We start from the raw sequence: 1173 nt of genomic DNA on the forward strand, positions 1-1173 counted from the left end.
GCGTCGCCGTGCCCGCCGCCCGGGGTCCGGCGCCCAGCCACAGCTGCTTTTCCAGCCTCAGTGACTCCGGGATCCCGTGCTCTGTCCCTGTGGATCTGCTCTCTGCACGGAGCAGGAGTTGGAAGTTGGGGGTCTCCAGCAGGGGGGGGCTGCGGGTGCCTCCAGCGCTGTGGGACCTGCCCAGCCCCACCTGTGCCCTCCCCAAACCGCTCCAGGCACGAGGGGCCGCATCCAGGGGGATCCTGCCGGGACACCGGGAGCCGTGGGAGGTGTCCCTGCCATGGCAGGGCTGGCACTGGAGGGGCTCTGAGGTCCCTTCCCACCCAAACCATTCCAGGATTCTCTGAGTTGCTGGGAATGTGCAAATCCCGCGGGGGCTTTGGGCAGCCCCCAGGGAACGGGATGAGGTGGGAGCTCAGGAAGCAGCCCCCAGGGAACGGGATGAGGTGGGAGCTCAGGGAGCAGCCCCCAGGGAACGGGATGAGGTGGGAGCTCAGGGAGCAGGCTCCAGGGAGTCGTCGTAGAAAGCCTGGATCCCCCCGGGGCTCTGCAGGGGGGGGCTCCGGGCCAGCACCTCCCGCCGGAAGTTCTCCCTCATCCAGGCATAGACCAGGCAGTGCAGGAACCCCTGCAGGGACACGCTCAGGGCCTGGGGACACGGGGACACGGGGTCAGGGCTCCTTGTCCCTGCAGGGACAGCCCGGGCAGGGTGGCACAGGACACGGGAGACTTTCCTCTTGGTGTGGCCGATAAAGCACGTCCCGGGAAGAGCCAAGGAATGAAATTCCAACCCAAAAACCGTGGGAAAAGCCTGCCCGGGGTGTCCCCAAGGACTGTCACAGCTCCCAGGTGGGATGGGGACAAATGTCCAGCCTGGGAGCCCTGGCAAAGGGGCTTTACTCACTGTGGACACGTAGAGGACAAAGAGCGAGGCAGGACTGATGCTGGTGAAGGAGAGGATGGTGAGGAGGAAGGCTGTGGGTGGGACACAGAGGGACATTCCTTGGTGGGGCACCCCCACAGTGACCCTGCAGGGCTCGGGGGGCTTTGGGACACCCTCTCTGTGACCTTGCAGGGCTCGGGGGGGCTTTGGGACACCCTCGGTGTGTCCTTGCAGGGGTGGGGGGTGCTGGGGACACCCTCTCTGTGACCCTGCAGGGGTCTTTGGGACAC

The sequence above is a fragment of the Corvus brachyrhynchos genome, unplaced genomic scaffold, assembly GCF_000691975.1.
Source record: "Corvus brachyrhynchos isolate BGI_N302 unplaced genomic scaffold, ASM69197v1 scaffold197, whole genome shotgun sequence".
NCBI classification, from domain to species: Eukaryota; Metazoa; Chordata; class Aves; order Passeriformes; family Corvidae; genus Corvus; species Corvus brachyrhynchos.